This window comes from Miscanthus floridulus, chromosome 10, assembly GCF_019320115.1.
Source record: "Miscanthus floridulus cultivar M001 chromosome 10, ASM1932011v1, whole genome shotgun sequence".
In the NCBI taxonomy this organism is placed as follows: domain Eukaryota; kingdom Viridiplantae; phylum Streptophyta; class Magnoliopsida; order Poales; family Poaceae; genus Miscanthus; species Miscanthus floridulus.
This window is the reverse complement of record NC_089589.1, coordinates 89,891,626-89,906,994: the sequence shown is the minus strand read 5'-3', so window position 1 is coordinate 89,906,994 and position 15,369 is coordinate 89,891,626. Positions and strand designations below refer to the sequence as shown.

Here is a 15,369-nt window from a genome sequence, read left to right as displayed (position 1 = left end):
ACACGACGCCTCGACAAGTTTCATGATTTTCGGACTTCGTTTGCATTTTATATAATTTAAAATCACATTTCCGGCAAGTACCTCGACATGTTACGTCAACGAGATACTCGAGATTTCATGTGACTTTCTGGATACGGCCTAAACATACCCTAAATATCATGAGTATCAATTTTTGGATGACCAAAGTCCATTATTCCATGTACCTGCAGTTTAAATTTGAAATATCCCAAACAATTAGACGAAACGAAATAAACTTATGAAATATATCAAAAAAAGTCAAAATTGCCCCAAATTTTAAAATAGAGTTTTAAATACTGTCACAAGGCCACAGAAAAAAATTTGGGCCCAAAATCAAAAAAAAAAAATTTTGCCGAGTGCCATGGGGGGGCACTGCCGGCCCAGAAGGCACTCGGCAAAGCTGATTTTCGAAAATAAATTTTTTTTTTTGCCGAGTGCCTGACGCTGGCACTCGGCAAAATAAGTTTTAAAAAATTAAAAAAAATTTTTGCCGAGTGCCTAAGGTTTACACTCGGCAAAATAAGTTTTTAAAAATAATAAAAAAAAAATTTGCCGAGTGCCATCCGTTAGGCACTCGGCAAAGTCTGACGGCAGATGCCCACCGTCACGGGACGGCCACCTTTTGCCGAGGGGGACTTTTGCCGAGTGCCGCGGCACTCGGCAAAGCCTAGATTTGCCGAGAGCCAGGCTTTGCCGAGTGCATGGCGCTCGGCAAAGCCACCTTTGCCGAGTGCTTGATTTTGCCGAGTGCGGCACTCGGCAAAATTTTTCTTTGCCGAGTGTCCCGATAAAAAGCACTCGGCAAAGTCTCAGCCACTCGGCAAAGTACAGTTTTCCAGTAGTGAAATAATGCTAAGTTAGCTAGCGACGCTGGGCCTGCGCGAACATATGCATGCGCGCGCACAGGATATGAATGGTCCGCCATTTTCCTGGATCACTTTTAGTGTTTTACAAGTTTTTCCAAAATCCTTTCAAGATCTATAATAATGGAGATTAGGTGACTGGTGTTGGGGCACCACCGTCCTAAGCCTCCAGGCTGCTCATCTTGCTGTTGTTAATTTTGATCAGATATGATAAAAAAGATAAATTCTAGAAACTCTCGCTCTTACTATTACTACTAGACATCTCAATAGATAATAGGGGCACCAGGTTAATTATCACCTAACGCCTTAGGAAAAAAACATAAATGTAAACATCCTCAAAATAATCAAAAACATTTGGTGACTCTAATCGTCATCACCGATAATAACCATTCAACCTATTGTAATTTGTAAAAAAGTTACTCACCTCTAACATTATGAAAATACATAAATTAACCCCTTAATTTTACATCTAAATTATCCATCTCTGTCATTACGAAAAATAATTCAAATAACCATATAAATTGCCCACATATATCATTATAAAAAATAATTTAAAATAATCCCCTAAATTTGAATCTAAATTACCATGTCACAATTCAAAATAACTCTCTAACATTACATATAAGTTACCGAGCTTTACTGTTATGAAATATAATTCAAATTAACCATTTAACCTTGTATCTAAATTACCCATATCTGAAAGATAACTTAAAATACACCAATAATACTTTTATAGATGACCTACATTTGTCATTATGAAAGATAATGCAAAGTAACCTCCTTTGCACTCAACCTACCCATATATGTCTTTACAAAGATAATATAAAGTAATACCTTTATATTTGTATCTACCTCAACCAAATAATATACAAAATTATATCTCAAACTATATGTAAATACTAATATATGTTATAAAAAAACCAAGCAATATCCATAAAGTACGTGACACATATATTTCTAAATTATGAACTTCTACAACCATAAAATCAAATCACAATAATGCTATTTTTCACCATGTATACCAAGTAAACATGTATACATTAAATACTTAGTTTAATATAACTTATGAAGCATGGAATATATGTTTACTTAACAAACCACATAGCAATAACAACACCGACAACCCACTTTAAATTATATTAATACTCTATGATAATCAATTTCATAAGTTGTTATTGTAAATAAGTTCATACATTTTGACTGAAACATCATGTCTAACTTAATTTTAAGCACTCTATGAGATATAAAACAATACTACACGTATGATCATGTGATATAACAAATTCAACATGTTCAATGCCTAGATGTAAGTTGAGTGTAACACCCAGGAATACATAAGTCACAAATACAGATTTTTATATGGAATAAATTTTTTTAAGGTTCACTGGATACTTGAAACAAAGATTAAAATATGTGTTTTGCTATTTATCTGTGGCCTGTTTTTCTGGCTGTGAATCTGTCGAATTGTAGGCCGTTTGTTCTGCTTCAAGATTGGTGCGGCGTTTTGGGTTGCAGACTTCCCTAGCGGATTCTAAAACTGGCACTCGAAACCCGATAACATTTTTTTTTGAAATCCGCGCCTGTTCTTATCCTCTGCTGCTTCGTTTCCTTTTTCGGTTTTTCCCCAATCTCCTGTCGTTCCCCGCCGCGGCTCACGCGGGCGGTGTGGTGGAGCGCGCTCCTGACGCTGTTGCCGCTGCGGCTGTGCGGGCGGTGGGCCGCCTAGGGTCTCGTCCGCCGCGGCTCGCGCAGGCGGTGTGGGGTGGAGCGCTTTTTCTCGCGGCTGTTGCCGGGCGCCGACGACCTCCTCGGCCGCGGGCGCGCGGGTCGTGGGCCGCCGCCGACCTCCTCCGCCACTGGTCACCCGAGCTTCGCGCGGTGGTTTTCCCTGTGCTCAGGAAATTGGGCGCCCCAGCCTCACCCACGTACGCTCTGTTTTGCCTTGTTGCTATTTTTGTTTCTTTTGTTCGCTGCTGTAATTGTGATGTTGATTTCTGTTAGGCATCCCATGTAACAAAAACCAGATGTGGTTCATGTAGTAGTTGTTCCCGGTAATTAGGGTTTGATTGTCTAGGATTTCATTGGTTTGTGGGTTGGATGAGTAGTTCATTTGGCGACAAAGCACATGAGACTGCGACCTTTTTTGTCTGACCAAAGTGGCATGCTGCTGCTGCTGTTGAATCTGACACTGAGGAGCATGTTTTTAGTTGTTGCTGCTGCTGCTGTTGAATCTGGCGACAAAGCACATGTAGTAGTTTTTTTAGTTGTTGTTCCTTTTCTGTTGTACCCTACTGCAGAACAAAGCCCTCAGAGCAATGGTGCTTGCTCATTGGTTTCAGGTTGTTTGTTGTTTCAGTTTGTTCTTCTTTTCTGTGGATCTGGTTGTCTGAACTAGGTTTCCAAGAACTGACACTGAATTTTTTTTTATCTCTGCATTGGATTATTAGGCTGGCAGGCAGGATTGAAGAGTTTCAGTTTTTATTGATGGTTCGAATTGCCTAGTGCAGCTGAATAGCTAATTGTAGGTGGTCTGAAATTGAGGCTCCTTCAGTCATGTGAATGTGTGTTTTTGTGGTTTCTTGTTTGCTTGTTAGCCATGAGATGGTTTTGCAGAAATTGCTCAGTTCACTTGTTCAGTTCATGAGCAACTATTTGCAGAGATTGTTTTGAGTTTTTTAGCTTCATACACTGTCCAAATCCAAATAGAATACATCTAAGTTACCAAAGCAACTAGTAGAAAGCAACTATTGCAGAGATTGTTTTCAGTTTTTTTATATTGATAGATGATTAGATATAGCTGCTTATTGGTACTATTATATTGATCCTCATTATATTTTTAAACTTTTTTTAGAATTTATTTGCTGGGTTGCCGGGCATTTGGATATTCATTTCTCTGCCAACTATGGTCCTCATGATATTGATAGCTGATTAGATAGTGTGGCAACACCAAAGATGTTTTGTTCTCTGATGTAGTTCACCACCATTAGTCAGCGCAGACTAGCAATTTTGGCTGCTTAGATCTACCTTCCTGCGATCTGCTGCTGCCTTTTTTTGTTGTATAATTTACCCTGTCTAGCTAGTTTGTAGAGATATGTATAACTACTACTAGTAGTAGGTGAGTTGGCTGTAAACACATTTGTACACTGAACTTTAGCATTTGTTTTTCCACGGCTATGATTAGCACTGGATAGAGAGTATTTTTTTAATGTGTGCACTTGTACGGCTAAAGAATAAGGTAGAGATATGCAAACTTTCGTTGACGACTTCGGTATTTTTACCGAGGTATCGAGAAGCGCGCAAGCTTTTCCCTAGTCCTCGTTGGAGCCCCACGCAAGGAATCCCTCGCAAGGGCCAAGCTCCCGGTCGGGTAACTCCGTGGATAGCCCTGGGTCTTTCCCACACGCAAGTGGGTCTCCGGTGTGCCTTCCGCCTAGCCTCTCCTGGACCGCTCCCCGCCGTCTTCACTATCAAGCTTTCGGCCGAACCGTCGCGGGCCTTGTTCTCTTCGGTACACGGTGGTGGCCACACCACAAAAGCGGTTGGTGTGATCTCGCAAGATTACAAGCCCATTCGATGTACAACAATGGTGCGCGCAAGCACCAAGTGGTAAGAGGTGTGCAAATTTTACTAAACACTAGGCCTAAACCTAGAGCAAGCGCATAAGCGGTGATCTAATCAACCTAAACACTTCGCAAAGCATCTACGCTAATCACCTAATGAATCACTAAGCACTATGCAAGTGGAGATCACTAAAATGTTGTATTAACACCCTTGGTATGTTTTCTCAGCTTCATTCAACTCAAATGGCCGGTTGGGGGTTCAATTTATAAGCCCCACTGACGAAGTAGCCGTTGGGGATAAAACCCACCTTTCTGCTACTGACTAGACGCTGCTGTCGTCCTGACCGGACGCGTCCGGTCGTCCCGATCGTTGAAGCTAGCACGTTGATCGGACTCGGCGCTGAGTCTGGTCACTGTCGATCGGACGTGTCCGGTCGCGCTGGTGCTGCTCTAGAACCTCTCTGGACTCGATTAGGCGTTGCAGTTCCTGCGTCCGGTCGATTACCCTCCAGCGTCCGGTCAGTGCTGAGCTATTGTCGCGACAGTGGACAGTGTCATCGTCGCGTCTAGCCACTTGAATCCTCAACGTTCGGTCGCTGCTGCTGACGCCTACCGTTACCGGGCATCTTGATCGGACGCGTCCGGTCGCTATAAGGACCGCGTTTGGTCACCTCTGTGAAGCTCATTTCTTTGCGATCTTGCGTCCGGCTTGATTCCTATCTTTGTGCTTGGACTTTGCTTGATATCTTAGGTCTTCTTTCGTGCTTCGAGGGTCTTGCTTATAGTGTTGATTCATCTCATCTGAAACTGGAAAAGCATTTGGGGGTTTGGGGGGCGCGGGCTAGAGAGAAGTGGGCAGTGATGCTTCTGTATAAAGATCTAGGTTTGGTACTAACCTTTTTCACTGATTTCATCTGGTTCAACAACAACAACAACAACAAAGCCTTTAAGTCCCAAACAAGTTGGGGTAGGCTAGAGTTGAAACCCAACAGAAGCAATCAAGGTTCATGCACGTGAATAGCTGTCTTCCAAGCACTCCTATCTAAGGCTAAGTCTTTGGGTATATTCCATCCTTTCAAGTCTCCTTTTATTGCCTCCACCCAAGTCAACTTCGGTCTTCCTCTGCCTCTCTTCACGTTACTATCCTGACTTAGGATTCCACTATGCACCGGTGCATCTGGAGGTCTCCGTTGCACATGTCCAAACCATCTCAACCGGTGTTGGACAAGCTTTTCTTCAATTGGCGCTACCCCTAATCTCACGTATATCATCGTTCCGAACTCGATCCCTTCTTGTATGACCGCAAATCCAACGCAACATACGCATTTTCGCGACACTTAGCTGTTGAATATGTCGTCTTTTCGTAGGCCAACATTCTGCACCATACAACATAGCAGGTCTAATCGTCGTCCTATAAAACTTGCCTTTTAGCTTCTGTGGTACCCTTTTGTCACATAGGACACCAGACGCTTGCCGCCACTTCATCCACCCTGCTTTGATTCTATGGCTAACATCTTCATCAATATCCCCGTCCCTCTGTAGCATTGATCCTAAATATCGAAAGGTATCCTTCCTAGGCATTACTTGACATTTCAAACTAACATCTTCCTCCTCCCGAGTAGTAGTGCCGAAGTCACATCTCATATACTCAGTTTTAGTTCTACTAAGTCTAAAACCTTTGGACTCCAAAGTCTCTCGCCATAACTTCAGTTTCTGATTCACTCCTGTCCGGCTTTTATCAACTAGCACTACATCGTCCGCGAAAAGCATACACCAAGGGACAATGTTTTCAGGTCGTCTAGTCGAACCTAGTCGCTATAGGACCGACCAGGCGACTAATCGTGATTAGTCGTTGACCAGGCCGATTAGTCGAGCCTAGTCGACCCTGGTCGTCCATATAATCGTCCTATGCATCAGGACATATACATACTATATATATACCTATATGTACTATATAGTGTACACAATATAGCAAGCATCAAGACTACATTAGTGTTTAGCAAGTGACTTACTTGTGGGAGTTGTTTTCTTGCCTTTTCTTCACTGTCCAACTGTCCCAAACTCCATTCCTTTGCTGACTTGTTGCTGGAAGCCTGCAATACCAAAGAACACCATAATTAGCAACACTAATGTAGTCTTGATCTTGAGTTATTGACACATATCAATAGCAGCACTGCTGCAGTAGCAAATATCTAGCATTTAGCAGACCATGGCAGCCACACGGGCAGCATATTACATAACCAAATTAGTTTAGTACAGATAAGCAAATTAGTTTAGTACAGATAAGCAAAAGTGTTCAACACAAAGTCGCAAACATCAACACACAATAGTCCAACAAAAGTAGGCAACTAGTAGCCATCTAATAAAGCAAATCATCATTGAAATGGAAGCCTCCATGTCCATCTGTAGTTGCTGTTGGTGGTGCAGATTCTTCATCCTCATCCATAGGTGTTGCTGAATCAGATTCTACTTGCTGATCTTGTTCTTCATCATCTATTTCATCAAGATCTTGAGCCACTGTGTTCCTTGGACGCTTCCTAGCATAAGTACGCCTCATAGGGGCAGGAATAGCAGTACGAGCAGCAGCAGCCCTAGGCAAGTTACGGCCCTCTAGACCCTGAGTTGCACCAATAGCATCATCCACATTAGCCCAAGTAATAGCATTGGCAGCACCTTCATGAACTGGTTCACAATTGTCATTGACCCATTCATTTTCCCAATGAAATTCATCAAGCAAGAGTGGATTTGATCGCTTTCCTTTGGAACCCAGCTCTCTAATGTTTTTAAATCTGTTTTCCATCTTGCGGTTGTAGTTGACATATACCAACTTATTTAACCTTTTGTGCTCTAACCGGTTTCTCTTTTTTGTATGGATCTACACAAAAGATTGCAGAATTAGATACCATACTCAATTACTTAGCACAACAATAGCTGTAGCATAGCACTTACAGTAGAAAATTCACTCCAATTACGCTCGCATCCAGATGCAGAACAACAAAGGCTAACAATCCTTTTTGCTAAACATTGAAGTTCATATGTCAGGCCACCATATGCACCCCACCAAAGAACTGCAAATTCCATTCCAAAGTATAGAAATCCATTATTAGTTCATTGCTGATATCTTTTAGAAAAGGTAAGGAAATAATTATACAAAATTTCAGATTAGAGAACTTACTAGGATTTTTTCTATCTCTGTCTCTTATTGCTCCTGGCTTTGAGAAGGATTGGCCTTCAGACCTCTCATAGTCATCTGCTTGCTTGCTTATCTTGTTTTGGTCCTCATCATCACTCACCATCTTCCACATAACTTGATTAAACATAATTCTCAGCTTTGTGGCTTGTCTCCTATCTTTTTCCCTTATGGCAAAGTACTTGCTTGGATTCAAGTATAGGGCTGCTCCATACAACTGCTGCTCCATTTGGTTTTCCCATCTCTTGTCAAAATATTCTAGTACCTCTTTGAGTAAATTTGGTTTGTCTTTCAAAGAATCCTTGATTGCAGCCTTTGCATGATCCATGGCTGCCATAATCTCAGGAGCCGCAGGTGTCTCATCTCCATCTGCAATCCTAAGAGCAACAAGAAGTGGCTGTGTAGCTCTTATGCATAATTCCACTTTATTCCAAAATGGCATTGAAAGGATAATGTTCTCAACTTGCCGGCCTTCTATAGTGCTAGAGAAATTGGTAGCTTGCCATTCCTCACTAACCACTAAATTCCTCAATCCAGTCTTGTTCTTATGCATGCTTGCCAATGTGAGAAATGAAGTGGCAAAGCGAGTTATAGCTGGCCTCACAAGATCTCCTCTAATCTTATCTCGCATGAGATCTAGAATCCTCCCATGCTTGTACATGAACCTACACACCTTCTTTGCCATGTTGATGCAAGTGTTGAATTCCTTGATCTTCCCAATGTCCTCTAATAACAAATCCAAGCAATGGGCAGCACATGGTGTCCAAAATAGATGTGGGATCCTCTCCATTAAAAGCCTCCCTGCAGCCTTGAAGTTGGCTCCATTGTCAGTGACAATCTGTACCACATGTTCCTTCCCAACCTTATCTATTTGCTTCTCCAACAAATCAGCCAACAATGGTCCATTTGCTATCTCACTTGAAGCATCAACAGACCCTAGAAAGAAAGTCCCTGCTGGACTGTTAGCAAGGAAATTGATGAGATGGCGATGGCTTGTGTCAGTCCACCCATCGGACATTATGGTGCAGCCATATTCCTTCCAAGCCTCCTCATGCTTCTTCCTCAACTCTGATGTCCTGTTCACAGCCTTTTCAAGCAGTGGTACCCTTATATCATGATATGATGGTGAGCGGTACCCAGGGCCGTATTGTCCAATTGACTCAATCAAAACTTCCCAGCTTCTAGAATTAATGACTTTCAATGGAATGCGATTCTCATAGAAGAAATCTGCAACATGATCATCAACAACTACTTTGGCCTCCTTACTTTTCTTTGTGCAATGCTCAAGTGTAGGTTGACTATGCTTGGATCTGTGCCTCTCTTCAACTACTTCTTCCAGTGACTTGCAAAGCATTGAGCTCACTGATCTGGACATTTTTTTGAGTGGCTGGTTTTGGTGCAGCAGTGACAGTGAAAGAAGAGATGGCAGCCTGAGCAATCCTCTTCTTTTGCTTGACTTTTGTTCCAGAGCTTGGTTCTGGTACAGCTGCTGGTTCTTCTGCAGCAGTAGCATCATCTTGTTGCTCTTCATCTTCACCTAATGTAGGATTCAAAGCTAGAATAGTTCTTGAGTTCTTTTTCAGGTAATCAACCATCTCCTTCTTAACTACTTCTGGAGCACTAGGACATCCAACTGCATCTCCATACCCCTCGGCAAGGTGCTGCTTGAATCTTTTTATTCCAGAGGGGACAATCTTTTTGCAAAATATGCACTGCACAAAATCCTTCTTCGAAGCATCTGGCCACCACCCATACTTCCATCCTGGATCTTGTGATTTTGCCTTCCTCTTGGTGTCAACAGCTTGGGCAGCAAGCTCTGGAGGTAGCTTTGCAATAGCCCTCTCAACTAGTGTTGCAACATCTGGACTAGCTGAGGAAGCCGTGGCAGTTGCACCTGACCCAGATGATGAATGTAGAACACCTCCGTCAAGGTCAGGCATCGGCATTATCACTTCCACGTTTGCACGTCGTCGCTCCACAGCTGTACAAGCACAAGGCTGATAGTTAGCAGCATTACTAGCAGAGCCAGAGAGGATGCAGCCATGTAGGTCAGGAGAGTAGATGGGGAGGGAAAATGGACATACAGTCGTCAGAGCAGCTCATCACCAACGAGCAGAGGGCCGGCACCTTCAGGCCTTCAAATCAGAGGAATGCAGCTCTAACTCTGAGCCCCTGACCCCTGAGAGAACATGAAGCATCCAAATCAGAGGAGTAGAGATGAGAGGGCAGAGGAGCAGGGGATGAGGGAAGGACCTGAACGGCAGGGAGGCAGCTGCGGCGGGAATAGATCAGCAGAGGGCCGGCCACCTGCTGGAGCAGAGGGCGGCGAGAGGAGATGGCAGGCGGCGGGAGCAGACACCTGAGCAGAGGGCTGAGCGACCAGGCACCTGCAGGAACAGAGGGCGGGCGGGCGCAGAGCCGCAGATGGCCAGCCACCGCGGAGCAGAGGGCGAGCGGACTGGCGCAGATGGCCGCCGGCGGGAGCAGGATGCAGAGGGCTGGGCGGCTGGCCACCACGGGAGTAGAGGGCTGGGCGGCTGGCCACCGCGGGAGCAGAGGGCGGGCAGGACCGCCGGAGCAGAGGGCCGCCGGCAGGAGCAGGCTGCAGGGGCGCCGGCCACCGGCGGAGCAGAGGGCGGGCGCGACTCGCAAGTCGCGAGCATAGGGCCGGCAGCGGCTGTTAATTTCCCGTGAAATTTTTGTCGCTACCAGCCAAAACCCCTTATCCCTCCCACGCTCGCGCGCGCCCGTGACCCGCGCGCCCGTGACCTCGCGCGCACGCGCTCACGCAGCTGCGTTTTCGCGCTCTGGCGCGCTCGCCCAGTGGCCCGCGCGCGGTAGCAAAAAAAAACAGCCAAAACTAGTCGTCCCACCCCTAATCGGACGACTAATCGTGATTAGGCGACGATTAGTCGGACGACCAGGCCCCTAATCGAGCTAATCGGGTCGAGGTCCCTAATCGAGCACCCAGGACCGATTAGGACGATTAATCACGATTAATCGGACGACTTGAAATCATTGCCAAGGGATGTCCCCTTGTATGTCCCTTGTGACCTCATCCATCACTAAAGCAAACAAATAAGGGCTCAAAGCTGACCCTTGATGTAGTCCTATCCTAATCGGGAAATCATCCGTGTCTCCATCACTTGTTCGAACTCTAGTCACAACATTGTTGTACATGTCCTTATTGAGCCCAACGTACTTCGTTGGGACTTTATGTTTGTCCAAAGCCCACCACATAACATTCCTTGGTATTTTATCATAAGCCTTCTCCAAGTCAATAAAAACCATGTGTAGGTCCTTCTTCTCCCTATACCGCTCCATAACTTGTCTTATTAAGAAAATGGCTTCCATGGTTGACCTTCCGGGCATAAAACCAAATTGGTTCATAGAGACCCGCGTTATTGCTCTTAAGCGATGCTCGATAACTCTCTTCCATAGCTTCGTAGTATGGCTCATCAACTTAATTCCCCGGTAATTTGTACAACTTTGAATATCCCCTTTATTCTTGTAGATCGGTACCAATATACTTTTCCTCAACTCATTAGGCATCTTGTTCAATCGAAAAATATGGTTGAACAGCTTGGTTAACCATACTAAGCTATGTCCCCGAGGCATCTCCACACCTCGATTGGGATACCATCCGGTCCCATCGCCTTACCTCCTTTCATCCTTTTCAACGCCTCTCTGACCTCAGATTCTTGGATTCTCCGCACAAAGCGCCTATTGGTGTCATCAAAAGAGTCATCTAACTGAAAGGTTGTGTCCATATTCTCACAATTGAACAATTTGTCAAAATACTCTTGCCATCGATGTCGGATCTCATCCCCCTTTACCAAGAGATGCTCCCTTTCATCCTTAATGCACTTAACTTGGTTGAAGTCCCGTATCTTTCTCTCACGAACCCTAGCCATCCTATAAATGTCCTTCTCGTGCTCCTTTTTGTTTTTCCCCTGCAGTCTTCATGCTCCTGTTCGTGCTCTCTCCAGATGTGAAGATCTGTTTGTTTAGGAATAAAACTGAGTAGGGAGCTTTCTTTAGATGCAAGTTTGCTTTTTTGCTTTTGTCAAGCCTGGGCCATTTGGAGCTCTTTTTGGTTTTCCTTTTCTTTTCATGTCTCTTTTATGGGATTTTTTTTTGTATGAGCTTGTTGCTCTTTTTTTTTGTGTTTAGTTTTTTGTAGCTTTGCTTTGTTTGCTAGCTGCACTCTCTCTCTCTCTCTCTTTCTGTGTGTCTTTTTCTCTGTATGGGTTTTTTTTTGTTTCCTTTTTTTATTTTTTTTTTGTTTTTCAAGTTGCTTTTGTTGACCCATTTTTTGTTTTTCAATGGTTTTTCTTCAAAGGTGCTTTTGTTGTTTGTTTTGAACTTTTTTTTTTGTTTTTCATTGGTTTTATTTTTTCAAAGTTAATTTTGTTGTTTGTGTTGACCGTTTTTTGTTTTTTTTTTGTTTTTGACTGGTTTTATTTTTTCAAAGTTACTTTGTTGTTTCACTACCGGAATCCAGAGATTTTGTGAGAGTGCAAAACACGTTACGAAATATGGTTTTACTCTCACGAAAATAATGCGTGAGGGTACACCATCACGCATCAACTCTCACGATAATAGACACACGAAAATCACATTTTCGTGAGAGTTCACCGCCATGAATTATTTTCATGACGAGAAGTCTGTGGCGGCCACCCTCATGAAAATAAGGTTGTCGCCAGGTTTGCATCGGTGTTTTCATGACGGCTTTTTGTGGTATTTCATGAGGTCACCTTCATGAACTGATTTCATGAGAGTTTGGTATTTCGTGAGAGTCACTGTCATGAAATAAATTTTGTGAGAGTCACCCTCATGAAATTGATTTCGTGAGAGTATCACAAACACAGAGAATATAGTATTTCGTGAGAGCACCACCACAAAAACAAGTTACTTCGTGAGAGTATAAGCCACCATGAAAATTACCCAACGTGAGTATCTCAATCCAAATTCAAAATGCACACATGTGATTCAAATGTCAATCCAGAACACAAATACAATAAATTCCAATACATGGATATATGCATCTGATTCCAATCCCAATATATTCTAGCTTCATCCAAGTGTCCAACCATTGCACTAAAAGACAGTATTGGCTCATAGTCCTAGCCATTCAACATAAGTTCTCGTAGTACATACATATATATAGCACATATAGATACTTATGTTGTCATCCTCTTCATGGCTGCAATTTATGCTGTCATCTTCACTGCCTCTCAAATCTCTGTTGTATCCCATTTGGATCCAAACTTCATTACAGCATATGTGTTCAAAGCGCTACCCTTCTCGGAGCCAAAATGAACGAAGTTAATAGGCTAAGAACATGGTTGCAAGGTAATTTAAATTACAACATGTTGAAAGTTATCTTGAAACAAAATAGGTTCAAATTATCATGCTAATGCCAGCTAAAGAACATACTGATATGAAGGTACTTAAGGCTGGATAACGAGCCAGCTCGGCTCGTTTGGGCTCGGCTCGTTCTGGCTCGTTAAGATAACGAGCTAGCTCGGCTCGGCTCGTTATCCTAACGAGCCAGAAAGCCAGCTCGGCTCGGCTCGTTAAAAGTTCGAGCTGGCTCGTTAAGCTCACGAGCCAGGTATAAAAAATACACAAAATATAATATTTGCATTTATCTAAAGTTTAAGAATAATAATAATACAAAAGAAATGCATCTAGACCAGTTATCAGTCAATTTATAGGGTCTAGACCAGTTACCAGTCAATTATAAAGTGTAAGACATGAAGTAATACAAAAACTAATACAAGTTTTGATACTTTTTTTTTTCTGGAAGCTTGGCTCATTTAGCTCGCGAGCGGCTCGCGAGCTGGCTCGAGTTGGCTCGTTATAGCTAACGAGCTAAAATCTTGGCTCGGCTCGGCTCGTTATCATAACGAGCCGAGCCGAGCCGAGTCGAGCCAGCCACGAGCCGAGCGAGCTAACGAGCTTCGAGTTTTTCGTCCAGCCTTAAAGGTACTAATAGGCATAGAAAAAATCAAATCAAATCTGTAAAAAAAAAACAATTTTCTGAAAGAGTATGTTGCAGAGAGAACGGACCTTCTTGTTAAGTAGAAACACAGTGCAGCTCGGTGAAGATTCTCTAACAGAAATCTGCACATAGTCACAGTCATAGATGAAAATTAGTGGGAATATACCATGACTCACTAATCAGCCGTAAGTATCTGTTCACTAGAAACAAGACCATCTGAGTTCCAATCAGGCATATACAGCATACACATAGAAAGAAGACCATTTGAGTACCCATCTGAGGACCATAAAATGGCATTTGACCTTATCACTTAATTAAAATAGTGCAATTTCAACAACAACAATTTCAGAGCAATAAATGAGGACCAATATACATCACAGGTAGAAATTTTTGGCAAGAGAAATTCCAAAAAAAAAAAAAGACAGCATGCAACCTATAGTACTAGTAGCATGCATCAGATCTGAAATTCATGCTCACAGCATTCAGACATCCAAAAATGAACCTGGAATGATGAGAACAACACTATGGAACCCAAATTCTCGGAATTAAACCCAATTTCCAAAATAAAAAGAAGGGAAAAGGACCCCATTTATATATTCTCTAGCCAATGATTAGGCACAAATGACAAAGTGTTAATTCTGCATTATGCAAGCTAGTGAATCAGAGGTTAGCTTGGCTCTATTGCAGCAATAGTATAAACTAATTACCAAGTTCAGGGATCATTCTGATCAATCAACTCTGAAAATTGTCAAATTGAAAGCTATCTGAACAGGCTATTGTTGGACAAAACAAAAAGCTATCTGAACACGCATGCTAGTAGCTTCAGATCATACAAGGATTTAAACTAATAAATAAATTATTAGCCATGGAAACATTGGAGCAGCACATACATACTGTTGTCTTGTTTTTGCAAAAATAGATCGAGACCTAGAGAGAACAGACAACCACACCAGCAGTTGAACAGACATGGAGACTCACCACGGCTGTGGATGGTGGGACCTCATAGTTGTTCAAGAGATGGCGCCGGAGAGTGACGACATGCTGAAATCTATGCCACACATAAAGGCCAACCTAAGTTAACTTGTCAGCTTGAATATTGAATTTCTGAATTTCAGACAGTTGCGCCTGCAAAAAAACAAATTTTAGTTACACAGGAGGAACTACTTCAATAAAGAGGAAAATATTCCAATCCAAATAATAAAAGAAACAGAAACAATAGTGCTACTCACACAAACACTGAAAGAAATGGCATTGCTGAAATTACATGATAAGGGCCAAGTGCTTAGCCAGAGCATGTTATGAATAACCGGGCACTAGCACTCTGTATACAGGTTCTGTAAAGACAACATAAAAACATGTTGAAGAAAACAAGTTCAGATCATACACTACCACTCCGTAAGTCTGTTTACATACCTCTGGCACTAGCACTCTATATACATGTATACATGTAAGATATCCTGTCGATTCTCAATGTAAATAGAAACATGTAGGTTTCAGTATCCTACCATGACTAACTACGAGGTTTCAGCATCCTACCATGAATAACTATGACTAAGATGTATGACTAACTAAGATATTTATATAACTATGACTCATATAGTTTGATAAACTATAAGAGAGATGTAAAATTTATGAATAATGTTATTATCACTTTGTCGGATGAACAAATGACCAAAATAAAAGTTGTAGATCTTGATCAGTTGTACAACTTTTGTGTTCATGACTTTTTCA

The 15,369-nt window shown here is 42.6% G+C and overlaps 1 pseudogene; it reads right to left on the bottom strand.

Moving 5' to 3' along the window:
• Nucleotides 1-6,800: 6,800 nt before the first annotated feature.
• Nucleotides 6,801-10,140, bottom strand: LOC136489011 (uncharacterized; annotated as a pseudogene).
• Nucleotides 10,141-15,369: the final 5,229 nt, after the last annotated feature.